We start from the raw sequence: 13,180 nt of genomic DNA on the forward strand, positions 1-13,180 counted from the left end.
TGCCATCAGCCAATCTGTTCAGAATGGTCTCTTTGATAATCTTTTCTAGGATCTTCCCCAGGAAATTTTTTACCCTTGAGAGTTTTCTTTCTCAAAACCAACACCTTGATTTGTACTACAAAACGAACTGGAAACTTGTCCAGATCTCTGGTATTATGCTCTCTAAAAGTAGGGGAAGAGATAGTTTAAAGACACATGATTCCCATGTCCAGGTGGGATAGAGACATCACAGTGCATTGACTTAACTGGCTTTCTGAATGTCAATATTTTTTCTTCCATCTTTTTTTGTTTTGACTTCTAGATAGAAACAAAGCAGAAAATAGATGTTTGAACTATTTGAGTCCAGTACCTGTTGGTCACTTTGAGTGTATATATAAAGTTGCACTAGCTTTATTTGAAATCTGTTTAAAAATCAAAATAATTAAGCAATTCAAAACTCTTTATAGACATGTAATATGATTTAGATTTGGCTTACATTGATTCAGATTAACTTGAACTTTGAATTTAATTTAAATTAGTGGAATTAACATCTTGGAGTCGGAAGTAGGAGGGGACCCCAAGAAGACATCTAGTCCAACCCTCTGTCTGAAGTGGGATCTAGTTTGTGTTGGGCTAAACTAAATCAATGCCAGGTTTAAATCACTGCAAAAGTTTACATAGTGTTGTGCCATTTTAACTAAATTGGTTTGAAAATCACAGTATTAGTTAAATGGTACAACTTCACCAGTACACGCTTCCGGGCCCCATGAGTGCTTCTGTTGACAGACGAAGTAAAAAACTGTGGGCATGACACATCCCCTAGGATTTATGTGAAATGGTGGTCAGCTATATGAAAGCATCAGTTATAGGGTACTAAATTCCTGTGAAAGGGAGACTACCCCCATGGTTTAGTCCAGTGATTCTCAACCAGGGTGACACCAGGGGTGGATCCAAGGGAAATTCAGTTGCATCCCAGCTTTGATTCCTGGTCTACCCAAAATTTAAACCCAGCTGCCTGACAGTGGCAGCAACATTTCTGTTTGGGCAGCAGAGAGGGATGTAATGTTTATCATAATCTACATGATTTCTTGTTAACTCTTCATTCCACAGGTGTTAACAACCCTCTCGCTGTTATATATAATAATATTAACAACCCTCTCCTTTTATAATTATAATCATATATATCATCATAGATATTTTTTTTCTCCAATTCTGCTGTCTGTTAGCTGCTCCTTGTAAAATAGTTACTATTTCAGTCCTGCAGACTGTTTTCTAACTCTAGCAAAAAACATTAATTTGTGTGACCATCAACTCAGGTGTGGAAATAACTTTCAGTGAAGCATTGGATGCACTAAGATCAGGGGTGGGCAAAATACAGCCCACCAGCCAGATTCATAGGTTTAATAGATTTTAAGATCAGAAGGGACCTATTAGATCATCGAGTCTGACCCCCTGCCAGTCCAACCCAAGATCCAGCCTGCCAACTGATTGGATCTGGCCCACAGGATCTGGCCTGCCAATTGACTGGATCTAGCTCACTTCTGCCCTGCTGGCAGGGCTGCTTCTGATGCAGCTGCAGCTTCCAGGGTGCTGCTCAGCTCCCCCAACCTTCAGGAGCTCCTCGTCCTGCCCCTGCTGCGCTGTTCCAAGTCGGGGGGAAAACTGTAGCTGGGCAGCTCCTGCTTCCAGCTGCTTTCCACCCACCCTGCCCACAGGTGGATGCTCTTGTTCGGGGCAGGCAGCCAAGCAGGTGAAAGGCAGCTGGAGCTGGAGCCCCATGTGCTGGGGCAGAAGCTACAAGACTGTAAGTTTCTGCCCCCCCCACCCCAAATGGTGTGGCAGGAGTTGTGGGTGAGGGGTGGAGGGTGGAGCTGAGCAGTACTTGGGCAGCCGCAGTTGCACCAGGAACAGTCACATGGGAAAGCTGTGTGCTGGGCCAGGGCCAGTGTCTGTGGGCGGGAGTAATGCTATAGCAGCAAAGTTTGGTGCATAAGGCAAAGCCCTCGCCCTGTGTACAGATCCAGGCGGCACATGCCCCCCCATGTTTGCCCAGGAGTGCATGCAGTGGCAGGAGCCATTATCCTCACACCCCCCAGTGAGCTGTTCATGGCTGTCCCATGTCCTGCCCTGGCTGGGCAGCACCTGTTGGCGCCCCTCCACTTCAGTGCCCGGGGTGGTCACCCCACTCACACCACGCCTCCTTGCTGCAGCACTGGGTGGGAGCATGGTGTGGACCCCTGCGCTGGCTTCCAGGACTTAGTGTGCAGACAACCCTCCCCCCACACACGTGATCCCTCTCTACCACACACAACTTACAAAAGTAAGACTTTATTTTGCACTATTAGACAATCGCCTCTCTACTACTAAAAAAAAATTAGGACAAAAATTAGTCTTGAAATAAAATTAAAATATGTTATAGTAGGTATTTGATTTTTAGATGTATGATTTTTTTTTAAATCTATAATTTGTTAAATATCTTCTAAAAGATTTTGTGTACAGCCCTGGACAGTTCACCAAAACTTAAGCGGCCCTCCAGCTGCAAAAACTGCCTACCCTGGTCAAAATGCTCAATGCTAGCTTTAGTGTTACGAATCTGAAAGAGATGTATATTTAATTCTAATGGCAACAGCACTAAAGAAACAACATCTTTCAAGTAGTTTTGCCTAATTTGTTGTGTTTTTTCATACATATGATGCAGCAAATTGAATGCACATTTCAGTAAAGTTATATTTGTTTTTGCTTTGTTCTTAAACTGAATCATTTAATCCCAAGCCCCTAGTAAAGCTTCTAGTTTTCTTTTTTTACCTAGAGAGAAAAATGGGTGTTCATGTTTATATGTGATGATATACTTTGGCATTGATATCCTCCCTTTTCAAAATTCCAGGTCAGCCCATGGGTGCCACCCTTATAAGGGTAAGGATGCTTGGGGCACCACACAGTCTTAGCACTGCGAGGTGTGCGCACACCTACACACGATTCACTAGATGAACCCAGAGACCTCAAATAGGAATCCACAGTGTCAAAAACTGTGATGGGTGCTCATCTCTCCTGAGCAACAGGAGACTTGCTCTGTTGTTTTTCTGTAATCAAGAGATGAATGAAAGATAAGAGCTGAGGGAGCCTTGACTCTAGAAAGGTTGAAAACCAGAGTTAGTCACTTGCTGCGTTTGCAGAAACAAGTGGCGTCCTGCACTGACTCACTGCAGGCTGGGGCACAAGAGCTGCCAGCTCCAGGCTATCCCTGCATAGAGGGCAAGACCGTGGGCAGCAAGCTACTTGTCTCCTCCATGCCCTGCTCTGCCAGGGACCAGGTGGGCAACTTCAACCTCCCCTTTTTTTTTCTTTTGAAAACCTGTCGTGTTCCCAGCCAAATCGGTTCCAAACCCATGAGTCGGTGCAGACCCATAAGCGGCCCTGCTACCAGCAAACATCCTCCACCCCCACCTGGGGCTTCGGATGTTTCCAAATCCTTTGGCAGGCATCTTATGTGCAGGCCCACGCCCAGAGGCTTGGGGTTTGGGTGCCCGAGTTTTGCTCGCCCTCAGCCGTACGGCCACGGGAGCAAGCTAGGGGGGAGTCTCCCATTTCCATAAAGTGGGCATGAAGACGAGATCTTCACGCTCCAGGAGCACGTGGGAGTTTAACTGTACGTTACCTCCGTGGGTACTACCCCACGCCAGAAAAGCGGTTATCCCCAGCGCCTAGGACGGGGGTTTCAACCTTGTTTTGGGGCGTGTACCGTGTCTGGTGGGTCCCCCCTTCCCGCTGTGGAGTGGCAGAGGGCTCCCCTGGGGGCCAGCGGATGAGCGTCACCAAGTGGGGGGTCCCCTCAGGGCCAGATGGGCGGTGGCACGCGGCGCCAGCAGGGCGCAGGGCGCGGTGGCAGGCCGGGTGCCCCCTGGGGCCGCCCCACGTACCCCCAGGGCATACGTGTGCCCTCTCGACTAGCAAAAACACCGCAGTGGTCAGGGTGCGCCTCCCGAGGAGCCCCATCCCTCCTGCCTGGCACCCCACCAGGCCCCCGAGGGCTGCCCCTGCACCAGGGAGGTAGTGCACAGTTGCCCCCCGCAGCCCGGCCCCGCTCCCCCGCACCTGCCCCCTCCCTCCTTTGTTCCGCGCGGCTCCGCCCCCGGCCCCGCCCCGCGCCGCCTGCGCCCTGGGCCGCGGGGCCGCCAGTCCGGGCCGGCGCGGGCACGTGTGGATGGTCGTCCCGGCCGGGCGCGCGGCTGCGGGCGGCCGCCTCCTCCGCTCCCCCCCGCCGCCGCCGCCGCCGCGGGACCGCGCGAGGTAGGACGCGGGGCCGCGCCCCTGCCCCGGCTGCCGGGCGCAGCACGCGCGGGGGCTTGCTCCGAGCGTCCATCGGGAGAGACCCCCCCCCCCCAAAAAAAAAAAAAAAAAAGAGAAAAAAAGTGTTTTTGGTTGGTTTTTTTTGGCTGGGGGAAGCGGAGCCGGAGCATCCGATCCGCCCCGGCGGCAGCCGCTCGGGCCATCCCCGCCTCTCTGCTTTTCCTCTGGCTCTTCCATGATGCAACCCGGGCCGGAGCTTGGGAGAGCAGCGGTCCCGCGGGCATGCGGCGGGCGGGGCGCGGCGCGGCGCGGCTCTCCCGGCCGGCACCCGGCTGCTCCGCTGCTTTGTGCAGGGCAGAGGCTTTCCTTAGTTTTCCTCCCTGGCAGGGGCAGGGTGGGGGGGCCTAGGGCGGATTTTGCCTTCTGAGCCCGTTTCATCCCAGCCGAGGATTGATTGCATGGCGTTAGGGTCCCAGAGTCAGTTGGGGCCAAGGCGTAAGGCACCGTCTTTCCAGACCTATGTCTCTGGCTTCACCATCTGACCTCCTCCTTTTTATTTCCTGTTTAACAGAAAGGTTAAAACCAAAAAGCCGCGTGTGATTGGTAGAAAGATGCTCCGTTCCTAGCGACGTATTTTAATTTCTTCCACTGGGCTTTTTCTTCTTTAACTTTAATTTCAACCGTGTGAGTTCAGTTAAGGGCATGGGTAAAACATGCCAAAGAATGAGCCGGTAAAAAGGCAGGGAGAAGAGCTGGACGCCCATGCCAAGAGATGGCTTAGCGTTCGAACGTCACCGTTCGTTGTTTTTTGTGTCGGGAGGTTCGGAGCCGGAGACGTTGAGCAAGGTCTGTGGTTTGTAACGGTGTCCCACGGGAGCCACCCAGCTCCACTGACCCTAACAAAGCAAGGGATTCCCCTGCCCAGAAGGACATTATGAATGGATTTACATGAGACAAGGCACTGTGTTTCCTTTCCACAGATGCTTAGGATGGAAAATCCCATCTCTTTATTTCCCCCTGATAATTTTTTTAATTCAGTTTTTATTTGTCATGTTCGCATTTAGCATGACGATTTAGGATGGGATCAGGGTATAAAACAATGAGGCAATTCCCAAAAGCAGAAACATAATCCTGAAGTCATCCTAACCTCTCATCTTCTAAAGATTTCGCTGCTCTTTCTGCTCTTCTTTGTTCTCTTCCTTGGGAGAAAATTTCATTTTGACAGAGTGGATTAATTACGTTATTTGTGATGTTTCCAGCAGCAGATCTGCCCCACGTGGCTATTGTCCACCTCCTGCAGTAGGCAGCGCTACATATTTCTCGGAGAAGCGGAAAGATAGGAACTTGTGTTTGGTGGGTCAGGTTCGAGGGGGTTGGCAGATGGCTGGGTCGAAGGGCGGCGGGGAGGAGAAAGGTATGGCAGCGGGGGTGGCATCTGGAAGGTTTGAAAAGGAAGAGCAATACTTCGTCGCATCTCTCTGGGAGGTGCTCTGTGCCCGGGTGTGGCCATCTTCTGTGCCTCCTGGTGGCCTTCCAGGGAAAGAGCTTCACGAGTGTCTTATCTGTCTTCTGGCAGAAAACTGAACTGGGCATGGAGAGGACCTGGTGCGTTGGCGCCTGAGTAGCCTGGGGCATAGCAAGGGTGTTCCTGTAGTGACAGGTACCAGATATTTTAGGAGGAACTTGAATTCTTCTGAAGGTTCGGAAAAGCTCTGCACACCCTACGCACCCCAGTTTTGTGGAAATGCCCCGGGGGATTTAATGACAGTCCTGCACCTGGAATGACAAGAGGATATTTACTGCTCGCCAGCTGTTTTGGTCTGCTGTCAAAGAATAATTCCTAGGTTCTGCTGGCTCAGTGATAGACACTTAGGGCACGTTCAGATGAGCGTGGACATGCAGTATGTGGCATGTTGGGGGAGGGGAGGGGGTGGTTTGACCCCAGGAGATCCCAGGGTCCAAAAAACCCATGACAAAAAACACAGGGTGGTGCACATGGCGGTAGGGCATGCCTCCCAGAACCGGAGCCTAGCTAGCTAGAGCCGTACTCTGGCTGCTAGCTAGGCTTTCTGCCACAGCTGCAGCTCCCTGAGGCCCCAGGACCCCAAGTAAAGCTTCTGGGGCCAGCACAGTTGCTGGCCTCAGCCTCTCCTACCCCACCCAGGGTAACCTGCCATGCACCAGAGCCACAGGGCACAGGTGTTTCTTGGGGACGCGGAGCAGTGGCACAAGATGTGCCTTGGCTACTTGTCCTCAGGGATGCAAAGGTTCTCACTCATCTGGAGCGTGCTCTTAGATAATGGGGCTTGGAAGACTGCTTGAGTCAAAACTGTCTAAGTATCATTTTTTTTTGTCTGAAACAAAATGCACAGAGCAGTAAAATGAGAAGCATAAGGATGCAGCTGGGTGCCCATGGCACGGGGACAGTGGTGACTTCTGGTTGCCTCTATGATTGCACTTGGTATCATGATCATGCAGCTGCTGGCAGAAGCTGCTTTTTTTTTGAGTATTTAATTAATTAATTTAGCCCCCTCCCAAAGTTGATGCCTGGGGCTGATGCCCCATTTGTCTAATCACACCATTGAGTAAAATCTTCAGTAAAACAAGTACTGATTGTATTAAAAAATCTCAGAGATTTTAGTCTGCAGGGTTTTTGTTAGCTCGTTCTTCAAAATGTTATTTATAATTATTTTTCTGGAAGTGCTGAACCAGTTCTCATCTAGCATGTATATCTGCCAGGAATCTGAACAAGTCTCTCAGTTGTATCATGGCAGGGGAGAGCAGTACATTCATTGAGTTCTGGAGCTTTTCCAGATTCTCAGGATATTCTGAAACAGTTGGGGGGTTTCATGTTTTATTTTTGTTTTTTTGCTTTTTTTTTTAATGTTACTGGAAGTATTAGGGGCAAAGTTCTGCACTGCTGCATACCTGCGCCATCCCACTTGTTACAGTATGATATAAAACAGGATTTAGCATAATGGCCTGACATTCTTAACCTGGTAACTATGAGCTGAGACTAAATACAGATGGAAAAGGTAGTGTTGGAGTGATGTAGCTGTGATTACAGGATCATAGGAAAGTAGGGCTAGAAAGGCCCTCTTGAGGTTATGCAGTCCCATGGTCTAGGAAATATGCAAGAGGCAGAGATTTGTGGGTGATACCCAAGGACTGAACACCAGTTGGCTTAATCTACCTGACTCCTGATAATTTTTCTTCACACTACAGGTGATAACAACCCTTTTTTCCTTCTTTAAAGGTCTTGTTCTTTTGCTACTCAAGCTATCCTTTCTTCTATATTATGCTTGTCTGCTATTTCTGGGAATTTTTTCTCTCTTTGAGTTTTACAGCCCTGCAGACTGCCTTTAATCTTTGCTGTACCTTTTTCCTCAGACCTGAAGAAGAATATGTTGTATCTGAGAACTGATCTAAGACTATCCCTGCCATGCAGTTGGTCCAATAAATGAGAGAATCTTTGCCTCACTAAAGATGGGAAAAGCTTCAAGTGAAAGGCATCTGTGATAACAGAAAACCCTATTGGTGTTTACAGTCTTCCAGTGGTGATTTTGCTTGTTAATCTTTTTTTACTGATGAATGGAAACTCTATTTTAAGGTCCAAACATAAATCATGTAGTCTGTGCTACTCATTGGAGGCTTCCATCAAATAAGATCCAATTGCAAAGTGCTGTCACTTCAGTTCCACTTAGTAGATGGCCTGAAACAAAGCCAGTGCTTCTAAATCTTTCATTTCATATACCTCCAAGAATCTAGTTGGCTAAGCATTATGATTAAAGCAGTCCCCTTTGTTTATACTACCCTAAAAAGATTATCTCTCCTGCTGAAGTAGAAAATGGGAAGTAAGACTTTAAAGTAGGGGTGTACCACTAAAGATTTTTTTGGCTGATGCCGATGGCTGATTATTAACCAACCATATTGGCCAATACCGATTGCCAATATGCAGCCCAGCAGCTTGGAGAGCAGCACCTGGTCAATAAGTCTGTGGTGAGGAAGGGACGTGAGGGGGTAGGCAGATTGGAGCCCCCACATTGAAGGAGGGAGTGGGGCTGGGGCAGGTGCAGGTGCTGCCCAACGGGTGCAGGGCAGGGTGTGGGATGGAGCTGTGGGCAGATTATCCGGGACCTGCAGGGGGGCATGGAGGCTTCTGCCATTGCACACATCCCTGGGGAAGTTATGGGGGGATGTGCCCCCCCAGATTTGTGCATGGGATAAGGGTGGGCTGCCTGTTGCAGGCTGGGGATGGGCTTCTTTTCAGCGGGGGTGGGGCAAAGCAGGCAGTGGCAGCCCACCCTCTCTCCCGGTGCACAAATCTGGGGGCATGTGCCCTCCATGCCTCCTCTGTGGGTGTGAACAGTGGCAGGGAGATGCCCCCACCTCCTAACATCCCCTGGATGAGCCGCTCATGGCTTCTGCCCCATGCCTTGGCCATCCATCACCCCATCAAGGCCCGGGACCTACTGGTCAGCCTCCTGGCTCTGGCCAAGCTTGTCATCTGGCTATCCAGGAAGGAGGCGCTGGCTGGGAAGGCTCCTGGTGACCTCGGAGTGTTTTTCCTTGGTGTCCTTCGCACGTGTCTCTGGGTGGAGTACCACTGGGCAGTAGCCGCTGGCGAGCTTTCTCTGTTCGCGAGCCGGTGGACGCTGTCTGGGGTGCTCTGCTTGGTGTCCCCTGGGGGAGCACTAGTTTTGAACCTATGACCTGCACGAGCACACCCTGTTTTCTCTTTTGTTGTCCCCTGTAATTTATTGGTGTTTTTAAAACGCTGGTTGCCCTACCCATTGGCGGCCCCCCTTGCGGTTTTAGGCTTTTAACTTTTTTAAGCTTTTAGCCTTTTTTAAACTGCACGCAGAACGTCAAGTGCTGGATACCAATGCGATAACCCACTCCTGAAATTTTAGTTGATGTCACCATAGTGCTGGTTGCCCACCACCAGAAAAGCAGTGCGCAATGATGATGATGGCCAGGTTGGACCTGCCCCCGCTGGGGCGTAACATTGGGCCATCTCTGGGCTCCCACAAGGGATCTGGAGGATGTAGAGAACTCGGCCGGCGACCCCCAGATCCAGCGGCACATCCGCATCAACGGAGGACATCAAATAGTTCCCATGCCTTGCCCCGCCCCAGTTGGGTAGCGCCTGCCCCTACCCCTTCCTGTCTCTGTCCCAGACCCACTCCCTCACCAAAGGGGCCTCGACCTGCCCCCTTCCCTCGTTCCCCTTCCCCACCACAGACTTACCAGCCAGGTGCTGCCAGGCTGCATTCCTGGCCCTGCGCATGCTGCATCTGTGTGCTTACATGTGGCATTTATCAGTGACATCGGCCAAAAAAAGCCGATTGCTGGTAATGTCAATTTTCTTTTTATCAGTACTGTTACGATATGGACCAGTATAATTTCACCTCTACTTTACAGACCTGTTTATTCAAATTAGGAAATGATTTGGTCACCTTGGTTTTTTGTATATGCTTACTCTCAACCTCTGCAAGATCAGATGATGTGCTTCACCTAGACCTTTGCTTACTCTTCTCTGGGAATATTCTTTCATTTCTATGTATTCATCTATGGATCTGCTGCTTGCACTGGCTCACTTGGCACAGGAACTGTTGTTTTGGGCTTGCCAGTCCAGTATCTTATATGTTCTAGTGTGTTACACGTTAGTGTGCTCCACTTCCAAATTATCTTGTGTCTTCGTTTAAAGAAGCCCACCTATTCAGACTCCACTGAAATGAGCAGAAATATAAGGTTCAACTTAAGTTCTACTGGGCCAGTATTGATAATTGCAACAGGGATCCTGTGCTTTCTTCAAGGTAATGGTGGGCATGTTTACCTGTTTCACGTTCATTTTCCGTTAAGTTGTCCTGGGGAATTTTGAAAGAATCCTTATAAATTGCATGGTTTCTAGGGCTGACTTTGCAGAAAAATACACATGTAAGTTATTCGTACCATTTCTTGTCACTCTTCAAAAAGACGCTTATCTTGCAGTGTGTTTTTTGAGACAGCAGCTTACACGGCTACATGATGACTTACCAGATAAGGTAAGCAAAGAGTAAAAACAATGTATGCATTTAATTTTCTGTTGCTGACAGATCACATTTTGCTAGGGTAGTGTGTTTGCATGACTAAAATGTTTGCTGCCATCAGGGATGCTTATAGTAAATGTGTGGGAAATAAAGTAGAAAATGAATAAAATAAAGTCACAAGGCAGCCAAAACATGGAATGAGCCTATTTTACCTTGTTACACCTATGTAGCCATGGGCAGAAGGTTGTTTGAGGCATACATTTTTGCAGCACAGTCTGATTTTGCAAGCAGCTGACCCCCTGAAATCCCAGTAAAGTCAATATGACTTAATGATGTTGATCTTATTGTTGAAGTGGGTCCTTAGAGAATAGTGGCGGAGAAGTTTAATGATTATTTTACAAGCGTCTATCAAAGGTAAATAGGAACAAGGAGACTAGAAATGTTCGGCCTTCTGTCTGTAACAGCTTGGCTGCAGGGAATACAGGTGACTAAAGTTTGTATCTTTGTTAGAATGTGACTTTTAAAAAAGATGTCTTTCAGAAGAAAGATGAATTAAGGTGCTCAGTTTTCAAAAGTAAAAAGATATGAATGTTTCAAAAACCAGCACAGCACCCCTTTCATTATATTATCTGAGATAATGTTGGGATTTTTATTATCTGAGGGGCTGTTGCTGTGGACATAGCTTTCCAATAACGTGTTTGGAATTGAGTGGTTATGACTCGATTTCTCTAGGGCAGGGGCTGATATAGCCTCGTTTGTGCCAAAGCATTTATGTCTTTCAAATGCTGAGCAAAACTGTTTCTATCCATTATTCATAAATGCCAAAAGATAGTGCAAAAATTATTTCTGTTTAAAGTGGAATGTTGCTGATGCTGTAAAGACTGGGTATTTTATCCCTCAGTTGATAAAGTAAAACATTTGAGTACATGAGGTAATCACTGTGAACTGTGCTAAGTATACATTATTCATTAGGGAGCCATTATCATATCATGTTCATGAATCCCTGAAGTCTCTGTTGCTATCCTAACCATATCTAAACATTTATGAAACGCAAGAATTTGGTGTCCTTCCACTTCTGGAAGGACATTTGCTGGACCACTTCTGGCCTTCTGGTTCATTTACTTTAGCCACTTCTGGTAGCCATTCTTCCCTGTTCCATGTTTGTGTCCCTTTTAAGTTTATCTAAAATAAACAGATTTGAGGAACATGACCTAATCTGTGCATTTCCAGAATCAAAATCAGTGCTGTGATCTACAGTGCATTTGTTGTAGCTGTGCATTTTTAATGAAAAAAGTTGAAGTTGATATGTTTAACCGTGATACTTTTTGTTAAACCAAAAAGTGAATAATAATAAGCACTAAGACCACACAGGTCCCGTCTTCAAAGATCTAAGGAGGATTTTTGACCTTTAACCTTAGATGCAATGATTTGTTTGTCAATTAAAAGTCTCGTATTTATTTTTTAGGAGCTGAACTGTAGATGGTATGTTAGAATCATAACTAGTTCCCCAGCCTGGCTTCTTATCTGGTAATATTATTATTCCAAAGGATTATAATTTCAGTTGTCTTTAGCAGATCTAGGTTTAAATTACTTTGGTGTTTCTTATCAAGACCAGCTGCAAACTGGGAATTAAGAAGTGGCCTTCATAGAATTTACTAGTATAGTCATTAATCAGATATGACACACACCTTTATCATACCACATCACGTCACATCACCTCCTCACAAGTCACATGCTGTCTAGTCTGGTGGTAGGGTGGTTTGGGGAGGGGGGGAGGGGAATGGCAGGCATTAAAATCTAAAAGGATCTGTTGTAGGTTTGATTTTTGACAAACCAAACAAGCGAGCATTTCCCTTGATTTGCTAACTTCATAATTAACTTCAACTTTGACTTCTGAATTGTACTTCTGGTATAGTCCAATAAAATGTATCTGTTTCAAATCACTATGCAGACAGGGTTATTTGAGTGAGTTTGATATCTTTTATTAGACCAACTTAAATGGTTGGAAAAAAAAATCTTAATAAGATTTTGTGTTTAAAAGCCCTTTTTTCCAACTATTTAGGTTGGTCTAATAAAAGATATCAGATTCACCCAAAGAACCTTGTCTGCCTATGTCCTTAGATCAACATGGCTACAATCTACACCCTTCAAATCAATTTGAGAATTTCTTAAGACTGTTGCATGATCATTACGACCTCATTAATAAAGGTACAGTGCTTTCATTGCATCTTTAGTCTTTCTCCATCAATGTGTCAGTAGGAATGCTATACTGAGGAACTGGGCTGGCTTTATTGCGTTCCAGTACTGGCTGGAAATCTGAGTGGTGCAAATTTAAATAGAGGTATTCAGGCTGTACTTGTGCTTTAATAAAGTGAAGAAAATTAAATTTTCAGAAATTAAAGAGCCTGTTTGTTGATATTAGTGGATCCTTCTGGAAGTTGCCCTACCCTAGCCAAAGAGCCTGCTATGTTGTGGTTGTCAGCTGAGAGTACTGAACTAGAAGTAAGTGCCATAATATTTTTTTCAGCACTGTTGTCACCTTTGTGGGTGCCTAAATGGCATACTGCATTTGGTCTTAGAAATCTGTACAGAGGAAGACCCTGTTGTGAAGTGTAGTGACTAGAGAGGGGTTTGGTGATCAGCTTTGGGTCACTGCCTTTTAATACAGTATTGCTTGTTCTGTATCTGCAGCCCGCTCCCACACCCTCTTGTACAGGCAAAACATTTTTATCTTAGTACTTTCAGATGTTTTCCACATGTTGGGCCTGTTCTGCACTGCTAAGGAATTACTTTTCAATATATGCTTTTCATTCTTCTCTTTCCTCCTTAGGAAGGTATCTCAGGTGCTGTGACAGTTTTTTGTCTTTTTGCCATTTTGAAAG

The 13,180-nt window shown here is 46.9% G+C and overlaps 1 protein-coding gene across 1 annotated transcript in view; it reads left to right on the forward strand.

Annotated features, from left to right (window-relative positions):
• Nucleotides 1–4,123: 4,123 nt before the first annotated feature.
• Nucleotides 4,124–13,180, forward strand: part of AFAP1 (actin filament associated protein 1) — a 205,291-nt gene continuing 196,234 nt past the window's right edge. Inside the window, exon 1 of the mRNA XM_090035527.1 lies at nt 4,124–4,266. The gene's annotated coding sequence lies outside the window, so the exon portion shown is untranslated. The remainder of the gene's footprint in view (nt 4,267–13,180) is intronic.

Source organism: Crocodylus siamensis, chromosome 2, assembly GCF_052110815.1.
Source record: "Crocodylus siamensis isolate JL-2025a chromosome 2, ASM5211081v1, whole genome shotgun sequence".
Taxonomy (NCBI): domain Eukaryota; kingdom Metazoa; phylum Chordata; order Crocodylia; family Crocodylidae; genus Crocodylus; species Crocodylus siamensis.